This window comes from Antechinus flavipes, chromosome 6 (assembly GCF_016432865.1).
Source record: "Antechinus flavipes isolate AdamAnt ecotype Samford, QLD, Australia chromosome 6, AdamAnt_v2, whole genome shotgun sequence".
Lineage (NCBI taxonomy): Eukaryota > Metazoa > Chordata > Mammalia > Dasyuromorphia > Dasyuridae > Antechinus > Antechinus flavipes.
In genome coordinates, this window is record NC_067403.1 from 164,397,616 (window position 1) to 164,416,545 (window position 18,930).

At 35.3% G+C, this 18,930-nt stretch overlaps 1 protein-coding gene across 4 annotated transcripts in view; it reads right to left on the minus strand.

Moving 5' to 3' along the window:
- The window catches only part of SHROOM3 (shroom family member 3), a 232,504-nt gene that overhangs the window by 91,673 nt on the left and 121,901 nt on the right, over positions 1-18,930 (minus strand). The window contains exon 1 of one of the 4 annotated variants that reach the window (XM_051965074.1): positions 8,525-8,614. The exons of the other annotated variants lie outside the window; for them this stretch is intronic. The gene's annotated coding sequence lies outside the window, so the exon portion shown is untranslated. Of the gene's footprint in view, positions 1-8,524; positions 8,615-18,930 lie in introns of those variants that run through there. 4 annotated transcript variants of the gene reach the window in all.

Consider the following 18,930-nt stretch of genomic DNA (forward strand, 5'->3'; position numbering starts at 1 on the left):
CTGCAACCTTGCCATCATTCCCATGGGGTCCATCACCCAATTTGCCCCCTTTCTGGTGCCCATTTCTACTAAGCCATCAATCAGCATTTTCTTAATACAAAAGTAATGACTGCAACACTGACTGATGAAGACCAACCTAGATAGAATTGCAAGGATCATCATGTTCTTCTCCAGTCTGACCTATTGTTGTTCTCCCCATATTAGGAGACTTTGTGTCCTAGGATCACCATTTCCGATCTCCCACCAAAATGATATCCTGGAGTCTCTTACCTTATAATCTGGGGTTTATTCTCAAAAGAAATCCTTGCTTTCTCCTGGTACAGAATTGATAGTATAACATCAACTTCCCCCTAAGTGAAATGGGAGGATAGCCGTTTGTGTGCAGAGGGAGATGTGACCGCTGAACGGTCAAGAGAATGCTGAGTGTAACTTTGTGTTTGTGTGTGTGGGGGGAGAATCAGGGTGATGGAGGAGAGAGTGAGGAAAAGAGAGAAGGGGAAGAAGGAGAGTGTGTATATGAGAGAGAGAAGGAGAGAGAGGAAGGGAAAAAAGGAGGGAGGAAGAGAGGAGGAGAGGGAGAAGGAGAAGGAAAAGGAATAGTCATTTATGGGATACATATCCCTTGGCTTTCTACACTTTCAGCCTAGACTACTAAGTGTAAACTTCCTCTAGGTGAAATACTTCACTGTCTTGATATCTCCCTTGATATTTCTTAACAAGTTTGTAGCCAAATGAATCAAACATTTTAAGCAGATACATAATTATCTGGTTCAGCATTCTCTCCCTCCAAATTTACAGCATGCAATAAACAGAGTTGTCCCTCTGACAGTTGTCTCTCTGTATAAGACTCAATATATTAACAAGGACTTATTTTACTTTACTTTCTCCATAAACCCAGCAGGTCGATCTGATCCTGGTTCTTATCATGATACAATTTATTTATTTATTTATTTAGTAGCCTTTCTGGAATGGCTTGGCAATTCCTAAAGAACCTTTATGCCTCTTGCATATCGAAAGATGTGACTTCTGATAGAGTAATGGAGAAATGAGAAGAGAAATCATGAGAATCAAGAAGTAGAGAGAAGGCTTGGATGGTGACTGGTGAATGAGACACTTTCTCAGCCATCCAGAGCCAGGGATTTTAGAAAACATCCAAGAATGTATCCTTGATCCCTATAAGGCACCTTTACCCTCAGGGAAAGCTAAGAGCAGACTTCTGAGGTGAAATAGTTCTTGAACTAAGATTTTATTTTGCTTTCAATTCACAAATAGATGTATATTTATAAATATATACATGCACATATTACATATTACATGTACAATATATAAATTGAATAAAGAGAGATGAAAATGAAAGAATACCTTACATACAAAAGGTATAAAAATTCATTTTTCTATCAGTAAAAGAACTTTAATAATTTTTTTGTAAGATCAATTTGATTGTACATGTTTTAAAAAAATATTTGATGCATTGTTGTTCAATCATTTCTGACTAACTTATTTGGGGATTTTCTTGAAGATACTGGAATGCTTTGCCATTCCCTCCTCCAGCTCGTCTTGTAGCTGAAGAAACTGAAGTTGAATAATTTGCTCAGGATCACACAGCCAACAAATGTCTAAAGCTGGATTTTAAATTCAGGTATTCCTGACTCCAGGAATCTATTCACTGTGCCACCTAGCTGTCCTTGCTTAAATTGGTTAATAGAGTGATTAAAAAACTAGTTCTAAGTACTGTATATTTTAATTATTGGTTTTAAGCTGTCATAGATGAAAATGGTACATCACCAAAATGTCAATTCAAATGGAAAAAGTATATCATTGATTGTACTTACAGTAGGACAGGGAAAAAGGAATAAGCATTTATTAAGTGCCTACTATACAAGGCACCATGCTAACCATTATACAAATAGTATTTCACAACAACTCTGTAAGGCAGGAGCCATTTTTATACCCATTTTCCATATAAAGAATTGAATTTAAGAAAGATTAACTGACTTAGCCAGCATCACACATCTGAGAATGGATGTGAATTTAGATCTTTAGGATTGCATGCCTAACATATCTACCTCAAAAATGCTTCTATGTATATCTATGTATCTAGTGTGTACATCTCTTGATCTCTTTATTTGTCTACTTATTTTACAACCCTATCCACAAAGTATATATGTGAAGATTTCTGTTGAAATTTAGCTGGTAAATTTCCTGTGAATTTCCTGTGAATGCCAGACAAAAACTCCCTTCCCAGGGAGGTCTTCACATTAGATCAGAATTTCTTGAAGGCAGGCTCACTTTTGTCTTTAGATCTTCAGGGCACGTAATGTTTTTTTTCTACTCATATATACATGCTCCTTGATCTAAAGGTACTGCATTTTTATGTTGCTATTTTTTTAAATAAAAAAAAAATTCAAACAATTGAAATTTTCATTGGTAGATATTTAAATGTTAGGAAACTGTTTCCAATTTTCTAAAATATGCAGAAGTTGTTTTTTTTTTTTAATAACTGATACCATATTCAACAACAACAAAAAACTTAGATTTAAAATGTCTTACTAAGGGCAGCCAAGTGGAGTAGTGGATAGAGCACCAATCCTGAAGTAAAATGTCTTATCAGTCATAATAGTTAATACCTCACCTGAGGCAGATTCATTGTAAAGAATGGAAAACAAATCCATTATTTCAAGTTATCTTGACAATTTCAAAGGCTTTTGATCAGCTTCTTGTCAGATCTACTTATATTGCCACTGTTTTTAACTCATAACAAGGCTAATAAAGAGCTTGTGCTAGGAGTGGGAAATTAGTAAGCTCTATCTTTTCCTGTTGGTTTCTTAAACCATATTATTAATATTGTCTTTCATTTATGGATTCCTTTTCAGGAATCCTTCTAAAGCACTTGTCCATTTTGTGAAAATGATATAAATTGACTCAATGGAGTGCAAATGAATAGGTTTCATGTACACAAAAAGTAAACAAAAGAATGTGCACATCCCTGTTTAAATCAGCATTGTAGAATTTCCATACTTTCCGTGGGAATGTTTCATGCATCCTGTATGGCATGTGTCCATACAGCATTCAGACCACGCTATATAAGTTTAATTTCTTTCTATTTTAGATATAATAAGTACAAGTTCTAATATAATCTCTTAATTGAGGATCCATTCTAATTCTGGTCAGTCTTCTATGATTCTATTTAACAGAGTAAAGTATATAGGATTTCTTCCTTCAGTAACATTCCTTACCCCCTTAATATTAACTTTCTTTTAATTTATATAACTATGGAATGGAACATACATAAATATAAAAATATAATTTTAAATCAATAATGAATATTAAAATATAATGATAATACGTGATGGGTGTATCTTACGGTTCTATTACAGTAGCAAGGTGGCACAGTGAATAGAGCAACCTACCTTCATTCAGAAAGATCCGAGTTTCAAATCTGACCTGACATACTTACTGGTTATATGACCCTAGGTAAATCACTTAAGTATCTGTCTGCCTCAGTTTCCTCATTTGGAAAATAGGTGGTTGTTGTAAGTACCAAACAAGGTAATATTTGTAAAGCACTTTGCCAATCCTAGTCCTATATAAATATTAGAGAAGAGGAAGAAGGAGGAGTTTCTTTGACTTTTGAGGCAGGATTGTTTACTCCCTATGTCATTATTTACTTATTTTTCATACCATAGGATTACGTTATATTAAACTTGTGGTTTTTGAGGAAGCTGTTAAATGTCCCTGGAGGATGGAAGCTGACCTCTGGTAGAAATTTTCTAAATAGCAATTTGAATTCTTTCCTCCCAAAGGAGTGATCTTTACTGATAGACTGAATGGGTTCTTTGCCTGTTTTTTTGCACATTTGGAAAACAAATGTCTAACTCAGGGCCAGTAGTCACTTTTATTTCTTTATTTTTCCTAGTTTAATTGTTAAGTAACCCAAAGTAATTTCCTCTTTTAGATAGTACTGCCCCTAACCTGTCCTGAAAATATGGATGCTTACTCTGTTCTTCAAATTTTCAGATAAATAGATTCTCCATAACTTAATTTTGTAACTTGCTCTTTTGCTTTATTGCTCACAAAGTTATGAAATTCTTAGGTGGAAACCAATCAAGGATATTGAACATAGGTATTTATCAAAGGATATCTGAAACTAAGTTTAAGTAAAAAAGGGGGACATGATTTTTAGCACTTGTTGCTAAAAAACAAGTTAATGTAAGAAGATGTGTTGACATGGCATGGTATGTAAACAGAAACCATTTGCCATTAACAGATGCGGAAAGTTGACTTAGAAGAAATAGCCCCAATAAATTCTATTTCAATCCATGAAGAGAGGAGATAACTTGTTGGCTATAAAATTAAAAATAATACACATTTTAAAATTTCAGCTCCTAGTAGAAGTTTGTGAAAATAGAAGACACCATCTAGAAATAGAAACAAGTATTCCCAAAGCTGTGAAATGTATTTCAAAAGATAAAGACTTTATCTGGAAAATAGGCCTTAAGTTAAGTTAATTAAAGAGTATTATCAGAGACAAATGAAAATCCATTTATCTTGGTCAATATTGTGGAACAATTTATATTTGACCAATGCTATCCTTAGAGATTAGTTATTCCTTCATTTTTCCTTTTAAAAAACAAGTCTTAAAGGAGTGGCAGTAAGAAATAAAAATGTTCTACAGAGAGGAATATACATTTTTAAAGTCTCTACTGAGAGAGTACTCTGCCATATTATTAATAGATACCATTATAACCTTTTATGCAAATTATCCAAAATAATGTTTGTTCAATCTACTTGTGAGGAATTTATTTCTATAAAGTTCAAAAAGTTGTATTATTTAATTAAATTGAAAATTTTAACCTAACTCTCTAGATGAAATAAATAATTTTTGTGTTTAAAGCAGATAAAGCCATTTGTCATAGTAGATTGAAAATAGATTTCAACAATAGGAAGTCCTGCATCTCGACACCCATAGCTGTGTAACCCTAAGAAAGTTAGTTAAACTCTTAGTGTCCCCTCATAACTCTAATACTACATGTTGCAGGGCAGTTTTTATTTGCATTGGTTTATTCACTTGGCTTCCCGATGAATCAATTGATTGTGAAAAAAGGAGGATGGATTGGTTTTTTTCCTGAAGATCCATCTTGTTAATAACATCTATGAATGATATGTTATGGTCATGAATCATTGAATTCTATAGTCTCTGAAAAACTGAAATTATGGGTAATCTAAAGGGCAATGGATGGCTGCCCGGAAGCCATGACTACAGTTATGTTGCCAACTGAGAAATGTAAAAAATAGTATGTAAAGAGTAGAAGACTCCCAGCATTTTGAATGGACCTTTTGTAGAGGATTTACAAGAAGATGTAGAGAAGAACTTCACAGGATAAGAAGGGGCTGTGTAGTCCATGATATAAAGTGTTGGAGGGAATGGCCAAATCAATTGATTATGGAAATATCAAAGTAAGCACAGAATAAATCATTATCAATTGTACTGATGAAACTGGATTAAGCATTATCCAATGTCTCAAATTTACTCATTATGAATTTGTTCAGGAGAAGAAAACACAAACTTAAAGGCTCTATGATCATTCAAGAGTTCAGTATAATGATCTACACTGGAAAAACAAGAAATCTCCATGTCCCCTTTTTTGGGTTGGGGTGGGATACAGCTGTCACATCTCTCTTTCCAGTGTCATGAGTTTAAAAAAACAATGAGGCGATTCAGATGGAGAGCTATCTGTATCCAGAAAAAAAGACTATGGGGACTGAATGTGGATCACAACATAGTATTTTTACTTTTTTTTGTTCTTGTTGCTTGCTTTTTTCTTCTCTCATTTTTTTCCCCCTTTTTGTTCTGATTTTTTGTGCGCAGTATGATAAATATGGAAATAAGTTTAGAACAATTGACAATGTGTAATCTATATTGGATTACTTGCTGTCTAGGAGAGGAGTGGGAGGGGGTGAGAAAAAATTGAAACACAAAATTTTTTAAGGGAATGTTGAAAACTATCTTTGCCTGTAAATAAAAAGCTTCTATCAAAATTTAAAAAAAATTAAAAGCATGTTATCAGGGATTCTTCCTGTGACCAGTTCACCTTTGGCTGTCTAATGATGCCTATGAACCCTTCTCAGAGTAATGTTTTTATATACAGAAAATAAAACTTAAAAAAAGATTTACCAAAAAAATAAAAACAAAACCCAGAAACCTAGTTATACTGAGATTGAATTATCAAAATATTCTTTAAAAACCCAAACAATTCAACATATCGCAGGTTAAGAACACCTGGTATATAAAATTAAATCACTTCATTTCATTTAGTTAATTTTACTTCATTTATTTTTTACATTTAGCTACAAAAAACTTTAAAAATTTCTTGCACTTTACCAGAGACTATGTAGTAGACATAATAACTCATTCTAAAGTGTAGATTCTTCTTTTCCCCATAGAAAACACAAGAAAAATGACAAAAGGTAATGTTATGGTATTGGTTTAAAAAAAAGAGATTAGTCAGTGGACTGGAGTAAGTATAAAACATAAACAAACAAAAACTAGTAGCCTAGTATTCAATAAACTCCAAGATAATAACAACAGCTAGAATTTTTATAGAACTTTAAGATTTGCAAAACACTTTACAAATATCAACTCATTTAATTATCACCACAATCCTTTGAGGCAGGTGCTATTATTATTTTCAGATGAAGAAATAGAGGCTGGTAAGTTAAGTGAGATGCCCATATTTGCACAGTTGACAAATATTTTAGGCTGAATCTGAATTCAATTCTTCTGGACAGTGAATCAAGCTACTGCACCATCTAGCTATGCAGGAAAGACTCATGATTCAACAAAATTTGACAGAAATTAAGTTTTAACCAACAACTCACACCATATTCCATGATAAATTACAGATCTATAATTAAGGCTTTAAAAAACTTTCTTTTATAAACAACTTAGAGAAGCAAGGAAGAAACTACCTTTCAGATCTATGGATATGAAATTAGTTAAGGATCAACCAATGGATAGAAATCAGAGAAAATAAAATAGATAATTTGGATTACATAAAATTTAAAAGTTGAAAAGAGCCATGCTGAGTACTAAATGATAAATGATAAATAAACTAATAAATGATAAAAGGGAATCTACAGACAGATTTCAAGGAAAGAATCCAAATTACTGGCAGAAATATATTTTTTAAAAGTTCCAAATCACTAATAATTAGAGAAACAAGTTAAAACAACCCAGAGTTTCCACTCAGATATGGAAAGATGACAGCAAAAAGAAAAATAAATCCTGAAGGAGCTGTGGAAAATAGGTACATTTATGCAAGGTGATGTGAACTGGTCTTGCCATCCTAGAAGATAATATAGAACTATGTTCCAAAAGATGAACTACACGCTCTTTGTCTTAGAGATACCACTAAATTTATACTCCAAAATAACAGAGATAGAAAAAAAAAAAAGGACACAGAGAACTGGTATTTAAGGTATTCACTATCAGAAGGGGAATGGCTAAAGAAAGAATGGTATACAAATTTAGAATTTGTTTTTATCATAAGAAACAATGATGTGACCATCAAAAAGGGAGTGGCTAAAAAGTATGGCATATAAATTTAGAATTTGTTTTTATCATAAAGAACAGGAAAGGAGAGGGTTCAGAAAAACTTTGAAAGATTCATATAACTGAAACATAGTAGAATCAGAAGAACAATTATATCAACCACCCTGTAAAAATAAACACTTTTGGAAGACTTAAGAATGCTGATTAATACAATGATTCATCATGATCCCAGTGTACCAACGACAAAACAGGCTACTTACCTTCTGACAAGAGAAAGGATAGATTCAAGATGAAGAATAAGATATAATTTGGGGGCATGTCCAATGTAGAAAATTGTTTTGCTGGTGTTGAGTTTGGCTTAAAAAAACCCTTTTTTTTAAATTTTTGCACAGGTGGAGGGGGAAGAAATGGGAGAGAGAAAATGTCAGTTGAAAAAAAGTAATAAAACAACAAAAAAAGAAATTCTAATTCACATTGCATGTTCATGTAAACTAATTATTAAAACTAAAATATTGAATAATAACTCATTAAAATGTTAATGCTCTTAATAATAATCAGTTATTAGTTCTCTTTCTGCTGCCATGGATTAGTCTAACAGAAGTCTCTGTGACAGGGAGAGGTACAAGCCTATTGGGTGCCCTCGGAAACCATTATTTCGTGATCATAAGGAGACCATGGTACACAGAGATGTCAACTGTGAAAATCTAGCCTTGGTGAACATTTCACCTTTATAGCCTGGTTAGAAAGTTAAGTTCTCTGAACAAATGACTAGTAATCAATTATTGTTAGAAAGCAGATAGATCTGCTTCCCATTCTTCCACCACCACCAATTCGGGGATGGTTTGTTTTTCTTCCAGCCACTAAGTATTGGGGATGCTTTGGGTATGGAGGAAGAAGCAAACATATTGGTCATAAGAAGTCGGAAGGCTTAGAACGGGAGAAGAAAATGATTCTCAAAGCAGTAGCACTTACCAAATCTAATCCCCTTGAGCTGGAACCTTCACTAATGATGTCTGAGGGGAGAGCCAAACTCTTCCAGAAGCCCAAGTTCAAACCTCTCCCTCTTCAAAAGCGGTGGCAAGAGAAATTCGATCGATCTGAGCAGTTCCCCAAGATGCGCGAGGTTCCCCCTTGCTCCAGTTTTCCCACCCGGCAGTGGAGGAAGGCTCAGAGCCGGGACAGCTCCAGTAGCGGGAGCAGCGTGTCCTCTGAGCGCCTGACAGTAATGATTAATTTCATCCCGCCTCCTGGGAGAGAGTCCCGCCCGGCAACTGACCAGCGGCCCAGGTGGACAAGCACTGGTCACGAGACTCCTCGGCACTAGCTCCAAGAGCCTTCCGCAACTACAAATCGGTAGGCAACGTTCCCTCCTCCTCTTCCTCTTCCTCTTCCTCCTCCTCCACCTCCTCCTTCTTCTTCTCCAGCTCTCCCACTCTTCCTCCCCCATTCCCCCGCCTCTTTTCTCCCTACCCAGGTAATCCCACAGGCAACCTCTCTGATTGGCTCCAAGCTCTCGGGCTTTCATTTGCATTTCAATAGCAACCAGGGCTCCCGAAAGTTTGAAAATGGATTCTAGCTCAGCTCAGTCAGGCTCCTCTCTTTCTCTTCTCTCCTCTTTAACTCCCCTCCTGTCATCAATTCCAGAGGATGCCCACCCACTCACACACATACACACACACACACGCACACACACACACACACACACATACACACACACCGCTTCCTTCTAAACTTGGAGTGCCTCAATGTGCATTTTTCGGCTTTCTCTCTCTCTCTCTCTCTCTCTCTCTCTCTCTCTCTCTCTCTCTCTCTCTCTCTCTCTCTCTCTCTCTCTTTTGAGGGGAGGGGGGGAAATTAATGGACACGAAACTTTAAGAACTTCCAGCTCAGGTTTCAGCTTCCAAACAGTATGTAATTGATGAAATGAGGCATAAATAATACAAGGTAAAAAGTTCACAGCTTAAAAAAAAAAAGGTCACATTACAAGGAAAATAATCATCTTTTCCAGCAAACGTTCTCTTTTCCCCATAAGTCAACTAGGGAGATCCGGGTTGATGCTGATGAGTTAGGGCCGATTAAACCTCCTTTCTCCCAGTTGTTCTTGGCTGGCATTGTGTCTGACTAGACAGGCACATTATTATCCCTTCCCCACCCCCATCCCTTTGCTGTTCTTTGCTTGCATTGTCTGATTAGACGTGCACATTATTATTACAAATGTTAAGATGATAATCTTCTGATTATCAGCAAAATCTTGGGCTTCGAGCAACACAAAGATGCACACCCATACAACCCCTGGCTTCCCTCCTACCACCTTCTCTACAGGAAAGCGTTACTGAACCTTTACATTTTACCTTTTCCAAAACTCTTTCCAATTAGCATACTTCAGTGGAATAAGACTTTTCCTTGGAGATCTTGTTTCTTAATTGCTTTCAGTTGTCATTCCTCCAGAGATTAAAACAACAATTTGAGAGCAATTTTCCTCCTTCACTTCCCTCTCCTCCCTCAAATGGAATCTCCTAAGCTAAATTTCCAGGTATTTGAAAAAATAAAAATAAAAAAAAGAAGACTCACATGTGAAAATGTGCTGTTACATAGGAATTAGAAGACCTGGTTAATCAGCAGTCAAATTCATTCCATCTACTTGGATGTGCTCTTTGTTACAGACTGCCCTAATGTGGGAGCATAACAGAAGGAAGTAACAACTGATGTGACCTCCCTTATCCAGCCCTGCAGAGATTTCTTATTCAACAGAGCATTTTGTCCCTTAGGCAAAACACAGCTGCATTTTGTTTTAAGAATATGATCCTGAACACACAAGAACACAAACACACACACACACACACACACACACACACACAAGTGATCTGGGGTGTACATATATAAGTCTTATCACCAGGAATTTGAGGATTCTAATGAAGGATCTATTCTTTGGGGAAATCTACCTTTCAAAGCTGTCTGGCAGTGTTCAGAATTCAAATTCATCAGAGGCTATCACTCATATTATATAACTTTAACGCACACTTCCACATTAAGAAACTGAAAGTCAGAAAGGATTATTAGTGGCAGAATAGAGCTCAACCTGCCTTTTTAGGTTTCATAATATTATAATTTAGAATATTAATTTGGATAAAATAATCCAGAATTATCCACCAGTGCAATTCATCATTGTAGTCAGAAGTCTTCAGATATGCTTAGAATTCTGAAAGAATTTTCATTTTATATATAGGAACTAATACACTTAATAGATACTTGTAATAGGCAAAAAATTAAGTAGAATAAAAACAAATATGTTTTTTTGGTTCTCAAAACCAAGCCCATCAAATAGGGGATATTGTTACTCCCATTAACCCCATTTTGCAAAGAACAAACTTGAGAACAAGAAGTTATAGCTTGCCCAGGAACACAAATGTATAAATATGAGATAATATTTAAACCCAGTCTTTCTAATTAAAAATGCAGCAATCTATCCTCCAGGACAAGATTAATAAATAGCATCAAATATTAGATAGAGAATCAGGAAATAGCAGTTAAAATCAGATGTTATTAGACATGGAGCTTTGATTCTCTCTAAAACACAAATGAAGATGCTACATGTTATTGTGTAGAGGGCTGGAACTCTGGAGAAGTGTACTTGAAAGCAAGGTTTGTTAACTCAGTGGAACTGAGGAGTTAATGGTTTTCTAATTTACATATATCTAGTATAATACAATGATATAATCACTCTAGTTTGATATAATGGCATAATCATTCTAGATTGGCTTATACTTAGTATACTGTAATGATATAATTGTAATTTAAAAAAAATGTTTAAAAATGGGTATTTAAACTGGAGACATTATTGCTGTCAATAGAATGTAAACTCCTTGAGGGCAGGGATTGTCAAAGAGTAGTTAAAATGAGATGTTATTAGACATGGGGCTTTGGTCCACTGTTAAGCCAAATGAAGATGCTACTAATTACTGCTATCAATAGACTGTAAACTCCTTGAGGGCAGAGATTGTCTTGTCTCTTTTTATGTCCCCAACATTTAGAACAGAATGGCACACAGTAGGTACACAATGGTAGGTTTTTTTGATTGGTTGATTGTTACTCCTTCCCAGAACTTCCATTAAGGAGGATCATGAAACATTCTGCAGAGATTAAGGGTTTGCTACAAAAATTCTAAGCAATTGCCACATTGAAAAATTTTCTGTACTTGTAAAAACTTTCCAACTCCCTGGTCATAATTACTCTTGGAATTGTACTTTAGATTAGAAACAAGATAGTCATTTTATGTTCATTCACTTGCTTAATTGACTTTTATTGTCATTGTTTAGTTATTTCCAGCGGTGTTTGATTCTTTATAACATTTGGGATTTTCTTGGCAGACTTACTGGAATGGTTTGCCATTTCCTTCTCTAGTTCATTTCATTTTACAGATGAGGTCAGGTCACACAGCTAATTATCTGAGGCTGGATTTGAACTCAGGAAGAATTCCTTCCTGACCCCAGGTCCTATCCATTCACTCATTTCAATCAAGATTTATTAATGTGTGAGGTACTCTGGTAAGCACAGGGGATACAAAAGAAAAGAAAAAGAAAAAAGATACTCAAGAAATTTACAATCTACTAACAGAGACAAACCAACATATAGAAAGCAATATATATATATATATATGTGGGAAATAATTAACAGTAGGAAGGCACTAGAAAATGGAAACAAATATATGAATCAAGAAAACTCTATAACAAGTGACATTGAGCAAAGGCATTTTGTATATAATGGGAATAATTGTGGAGTCTCCCTAATATGCTGAACTAGACCATCTCTTATATTCTTTGGGATGACACAGTTTATAAAAGGATGTGGGAAGGGGAGTTTTTTCATGGATGGATGTCAATTAGACCAGGTTTGTTTCTTTCCCTGAGATTAAGAAAGCCCAACAGTTCCATTGCTCCTCTGATGAAAAGAACATCGGAAGTGGTTCAGTCAGTCAGGTTGAAGATAAAAATGAAATATCTGTTCTGCACTTGTCAGAGAGAATGTAATTGGGGGAGAAGGTTATTGTTTCATGTTTTAGGTATCTGTTAATATGTTTGTAGCAGTTTTAAAGGTGTTTTAACTATTTCTTTTGTTATAGAGGAAATAAATAGTTGGCCTTATTTGCTTTATACATTAAGAACCATTTTCTAGAAGATACTTTGTTAACTGAATGTTGATTGAGTCAGTCCCCCATTGGAGGGGAGCCCCTAGACATAAGCCATACTAACAATCTGTTTTAGATAGTTTTCTTGGATCTCTAAGAGTTGGGATATATAATGAATCTGAAAGAGGGGAAAGAGAAACCTAACTTTACCCTTTGTAGAGGAGACTTTTCCTAGACTGAACCTCCATTGTAAGTTCACAGTAAAAAGACCTTGGGCCTTATCAATTATAAATACTGATTCCTTTCTGAGGATGATCACATATGTTCAGGTAACTTCTGAATTTATCAGTTTCTTTTTTAAATTAGTGCTTGCTAGTCCTATTGTCAGTTGATTTCAGACTTCAATTTAGAATCACCTATGTTTCTGCAGGTATCCCTTGGAGAAGGGGGAAAGGTGAAAGGTGTTCTCTGTGTTGCAGGAATCCCTGGAATAACATTTGGAATGTCATAGGCGTTGCCAGTTCTGGTGGAGAGAGCTACATGCTGTGGAACTCTATAGAGAGAATTTTTTTTCACCCAAGGATATTTTGGTTTCTCTCTAGGGGATGATAGAATAACATAATCAACAACAAATCTTCAAATCCCTGGTAAAAAAGCCCCTCTGCTCTACGAGGTTATTTATGACTAGACTTTCCCTCTGATAAAGGAAGCTTATTTTTCCCCCTTCCTTCCTTTCTTTTTTTTCCTTCTTTAATTTTTATGTTGTTCTTTTCCAATTACCTTAACTTGGGATTGGTCCTTATATATGTCAGGTGGAGACTGATGAGAATTTTGGGAAACGTTTTTGTTTGTAGAATTTGTACAACTTTATAATTGGGGCATAATTATAATCTTCAAGTCTATCAACTATATTAGAGCTAGGTCCTCATCTCCCCCCTCTCCCCTCCCCAAAATCACTTAAGTTTGCAGAATGTCTAACTATGCTGAATGTATTACTTGGGACTCTGCATCACCCTCAGAAGGCTGCCAACAATTGTTACATGTTGACTTTGTTGAGATTTTTTAATGGAAGGTATTGGGAGGAAACATTTGAAAAGACAGTGGTCTAGCAATCTTAAATCCCCAAGGCACTTTCTAAGGTTGGTGATATAGACCTGTATGTCAAGTATATGTCAAAAGACAATTACTATTTAACTGGGGAGAAAATGCAACACAACAGGGGAGAAATCAGGGAAGTGCCCTGGATTTGTTGGACTGCAGTACTTCCCATGGAGTTGGGCATGTACCATGGCTTGACAGTGATAGAGCCTGTAGTCTTGCTCAATGCACTTATCCCTTTGTGGTCTCCAAGTCTGGAGAACCATGTCAAAGGTGACTGATGATCCAGGAATCACCACACACTTAGCAACCTATTAAAAAAAAGGAAAAGACTTGGCCTTTCTCTTCCTTTATTGAATGTTCCATTTAGGACTCTGCTCTCAAATAGACTTCTACTAAGAATGGGAGATTTCACTTTTCTCTGTCTCCTCCTTCTGATCCCTGTAGTAATAGTGCCTGCAATTTGAATATCAGAGAGCAGAAACATGTGCTTGCCTAGGTGAACCTGAGAATTGGACCTTCCATTCCTGGATGCCATTGTGCATCTCATTCTCTGAGCTCTAGTCATTAAACATCAATTAGGAGAAATGGATGATTCCAGCCCTAATGGTAAGTAATCTCATGAGTTTGAGAAATCATTGCTAGGTATCATGGAAGGTAGTGCCTCTTGACTATTTGATTTCTCAGCAGATATGGAAACCATTGCTTAGACTACTACATTCTGTGACTTGTACCTTGTTAAGTGTTGGGCCAGTACAGAAATAAGGTAAAAATAGAATGTCTAATAATCTTTTGGGAGATTATTATAGATATGGTGGGTTATTGTTTAAGTCAAGTATTTGGTAGTGGAGGGAAATGTATTAAATAAGTTAATGAGTGTAGTTCTGTGGCATAGTAGATAGATCATTGAACTTGAAACTAGGAAGACTTATTTCAAATCTGGCATCAGAAACTTACTGGCTCTGTGAGATTAGGCAAATCATTTCACTCTGTTTGCCTCAGGTTCCTCATCTATAAAATAAGTCAGAAAAGGAAATGGCAAACCATTCTAGTATCTTTGCCAAGAAAATCCCAAATTGGGGTCACCAAGATTCAGACAAAACAATGCAATAAATTTATTAATGAATGCTTAGCATTCATGTTTCAAGCATTTCTTTTATGGTAGAGGAAATAAATAATTGTTCTATACCTTATATATTTTTTTGAGCTTTGAGAGGAAGGACCTTGATAGTAACTTCCCTTAGAAGAGACTCTAGATACAAGAGACACTGATTTCCCTCTGCAACTCTAGAGTGGGAGCAAAATGAGCCAGAGCAATGGAAAAAAAGATTGATTCTCTCTGTTTGGAGTCCCCATCTCCAGGACCCAATCTTGGTGTTTTTTAAAAATTTTATTTAATTTTAATTTTTTCTACAAATAAGAAAATAAAGACCCAGAAAGGTTGTGATTTTTGCTAATTTGGTTATTGATATAGTCAATTATGCTAATAGTTTTCCTAATGTTGAAACCAGCCCTTCATTCCTGGTATAAATCCTACTTGGTCATACTGTATTATCCTGGGGATGGTTTTCTGTAATCTTTTTGCTAATATCTTATTTAAGATTTTAGCATCAATATTCATTAGGGAGACTGATCTATAATTTTCTTTCTCTGTTTTCAACCTACCTGGTTTAGGTATCAGTACCATGTCTGTGTCATAAAAGGAATTTGGTAGGACTCCTTCGATCCCTATTTTTTCAAATAGTTTATATAGCATTGGAGTTAATTGTTCTTTAAATGTTTGGTAGAATTCACACGTAAACCCATCTGGTCCTAGGGATTTTTTCTTAGGGAGTTGGTTAATAGCTTGTCCTATTTCTTTTTCTAAAATGAGACTGCTTAATCAATTTACTTCTTCCTCTGTTAATCTGGGCAAGCTATATTTTTGAAGGTATGTTTCCATTTCATTTAAGTTATAAAATTTATTGGCATAAAGCTGGGCAAAGTAATTCCTAATTGTTGCTCTAATTTCTTCTTCATTAGTGGTGAGTTCTCCCTTTTCATTTTTAAGATTATTTGATTTTCCTCTTTCCTTTTTTAAATCAGATTTACTAAAGGTTTATCTATTTTGTTGTTTTTTTCATAGAACCAACTCTTGGTTTTATTAATTAATTCAATAGTTTTTTTACTTTTGATTTTATTAATCTCTCCTTTTATTAAATGCTATTCTCAAACCCATTTCACAAATTAAGAAACTGAGACTCAGAGGGAAGTCAAGTTATTGGCCCAGGGTCATACAGACAACAACAAACTAAAGTAGAATTTGCAGGCTGGCCTTCCAGACTCCAGGGTAGTCATGCTGATTCTATTTGGCCAGGCTACTTCAGATTTGACATCAGTGGAAAACGAAACATATCCCCTAAACTGAATCTTTGTTCCTTTTCATTTTAGTAGACAAATGTAACATCACATACATGCTGTGTAACTAGATTAAACACTAAGTCTATTGGAACCTTAATATCTTTATCTGTGAAATTAGAACTAAGTTACTTTGAAAGGTCCCTTCTTTAAAAATTATGATCAGATTCCAGTAAATGGGTATTTGATTACACAGGACAGTCTAAATTACTTTAAGAATGTAGAAAGGAAGTAGAGAAAGGACTTGCCCTGAAGCCAGAAGAATCTTATTTCAAATCCTCCCTCAGACACTTATTAGATATATGACTGTGAGCAAGTCACTTAATGCCAATCCCCTTACCACAAGCATTTAATGAACTCCTGTTATGTGCTAAGCTCTTTACAAATATTATCTCATTTGTTCCTCAAAATAACCCGTGAAGCAGATGCTATTATAATCACCATTTTACAGTTAAGAAAAACTGAGGCAAGGAGGAATTAAGTAGCCTCTTTAGCATTAGTTAGTGTTTGAGGCAGCAATTGAATGCAAATCTTCCTGAATCTGGGCCCAGAGCCCTGTCCACTATACCACCTACCTGCATGTTCAGTTTCATCAATATATACAATTTCCATGTATACATATATTGTATTTAACATATACTTTAACATGTTTAACATGTATGGGACTGCCTACCATCTAGGGGAGAGGGGAGAGGGAAGGAGCAGAAGTGTTTGCAAGGTTCAATGTTGAAAAATTATCCATGTATCATATGTATTGTCAATAAAAAGCTATAATAATTTTATATATATGTGTATATATATATATAATACATACATACATATATACGTAATTTCCTCCACCAACACAAATTGCAGCCCCTCCATCGTTTAGTGGATGTTCTTCCAGAGTTGCTGTGGTGATAAAAAAAGTATTGCTTGTGGTTTAAGGCATTGATATGATGATGGATTTTAAACTTTAGTGATACTGGATTTCTTATAGTTCTGTGTGCCATGGCCAACACTTGGAGTTTTCTCAGCTTGTGAGAACCTTTTAGAGATTTTCCGCTATTGGTCTTGCCACCCAAGGCCATCTTAGCAGGTTTTGCGAAAAGGTAACCTGATTGCTCTGGCTGAAACTGTTAGAAATAATCACTTTCCCTATAATTACAAAGTCTTGGAGGAACCTGTGGACAACAGTAACTTTTTCACTCAAAGGACTCAAGAAATTAAGAATTGCTTTTGCATGACTTCAAATTCTAGGTTCAATAATTATTGTGTACCAAAGGGCTTTAAAAAGAAACTTATCATTAACATAGATCCACTCATTGTTTCTACATTTCCCTCATTATAATTTGTATAGACTTATAATATGGACTATATATGACAACAGTAAAATGATTTTATTTTATTAAAAAATAATAGTTCTAATACTCTTTGCCAACCTTAAGGGGATTATATAATACTGGTAATTATTGTTATTATTATTTCTATGATTTAGATCCAAATTGAGGCAGCTCTGTGGCCCAGTGGTAGATAGCTGTGTGATCCTGGGCAAGTCACTTTATCTTTGTCTGATTGTTTTCTCAACTACAAAATGGGGACTGTAATCAGACCTCTCTCTCAAGGTCATTGTGAGGAACCAATTTTTGGAAATCTCATAGCCCAGTATCTAACATATAGCAGGCATTTTTAAATATACAAAATGAAATCCTAAAGATTAAAAAGGAAAAATTATATGTTGAAATTTATTTAGAAGATATACATATACATTTAAACACATATGTATATGTGTGCACAGGTAAGTGCATATGGGTATGTGCATGTATTTATATATGTATCTGTACAGACACATACACATATACATCAAGTTCATGGAACCCTAGTCTTAGACTTTGATATCAGTTATACCTGTTTGACTAATGCCAATATTCTCCAGAGGTGGGTCTCTGTCTTAAATGAACAAAAATGCAGAAAGCATCTTGTAGAGGTAGGAATTGTCAGAGCCGGGGTAGAAATTATAGATAGCGTGCAGTCATGAAATTATAAGGGCATTAAAAATGTATTTGGATTTATGCTATACAGTATACAATCTCTAATTTGCATTTGCTATAAAAGTATTATGGTATAAGTATTATATTCACATCACAAAAAGTGAGATCGCAGAGAAATTATTAAATACTAGATAAGAATGCTTAACATATACTAAAAAAAAAAAACAAAACAAAACAAAGGGAAAAAAACTCCTAATGAATGGAACTTCAAAATGGCAATTTGAGTCTAGGAAATGCCATTTGATATCACTAAGTCTTCTCCCAGTTGGTGATTATGGCATCAGAAAAGCACTTCACCATTTGGGACTTCTCACAGCAGCTACTTAAGCTCATTCACTTTTAAGCCTTTGGCTATCCCTTCTAACAATAGTTTTTCCTTTTCAGTCTCCCAGAATGCCCCCAGTTCTCAGAACTGCCACCCCTTAGGCCTCTCTCCTCATTTAAGGCAACCTCAACAGCTAGCAGCCGATTAATTCTGACAAAGAGGACTCAGTGTTTGCTATTGTTCTTTGTGTTTTCCACAAGGCCAAGAGTCCCAAGTAACTGGCCTTTCATGCAACTTGACTGTTACCCAGAAAGCTATAGAGAATTTTGTGATAGGGCCCAGAGAAGGGGGAAAGGACAGTTAGACAGAGAAGACTGCAAGAGATCACAGGTATCTTGTGGTTAAGCACTGGATTGGTAATGGACTAATTTCTCTGGAGGATGTTTGGAGATACTCATCATTT